We start from the raw sequence: 954 nt of genomic DNA on the forward strand, positions 1-954 counted from the left end.
ATATATAATATTTTTATATATGTATATAAACATCCACACTCACATACGTGTATTTATACGTGTGTGTATGTATAAGTATGTATGTATAGGCGTGAGCGTGTGCGTAACCAAAAACACATTCAAGGTGCGTCGACAAGTGGTTAAGTTGTTAAGTTGACAATATTAAAGTCATGATTTCAATTCATGGAACGGATACATTGTGTCTTTGATAGAATAAGTACAAGTCTTAAAAACAAAGTAACTACTGTGGTCCATTCACGCGACTAAAAATGATTTAGCACGATACTCTCTAAATCAGGGGTTTTCAAACTTTTTGACTTGCGGACCCCTTTATATTTCAGGCTTTACCTTAGAGACCCCTTATAAACGCTTATGAAATTTGTACATAAATATTTGCTTAAAATAACATATATTTTTACATTTATTTATTTAACAGTATTTAACAAATAGGTTTATTGTCAATTAAAAGATTTCGATTAAAAAACATATATAAAATCAAATTGCCCATAAAAAGCATTTGCTGTCTACGGACCCCCTCTCTTGTCCTTGCGGACCCCCTGTGGTCCGCGGACCACAGTTTGAAAACCCCTGCTCTAAATAACAGAAACAATTAAAAAATAAAAGATATATATGTATGTACGTACATGTATGTATGTATGTATGTATGTATGTATGCATGTATGCATGCATGTATGTATGTATGTATGTATGTATGTATGTATGTATGTATGTATACAGGGTGCGGTGAATAAATTGTCCTCTAAATTACGCGAAAAGGAAAATAACACTGGCATCGTATTTTAACATAGATTTACCAAAATTACGTAAAAATATCTTGAAATATTAGGGTATTTATTGAAACCCCCCCCCCCACACAAAATCCCCCGCTGTTAGCTTCAACCACGGCCCACAGACGACTTCGGGAATCTCCTGAAATTCTTCTGAACGGTTTCT

This window comes from Octopus bimaculoides, chromosome 2, assembly GCF_001194135.2.
Source record: "Octopus bimaculoides isolate UCB-OBI-ISO-001 chromosome 2, ASM119413v2, whole genome shotgun sequence".
NCBI classification, from domain to species: Eukaryota; Metazoa; Mollusca; class Cephalopoda; order Octopoda; family Octopodidae; genus Octopus; species Octopus bimaculoides.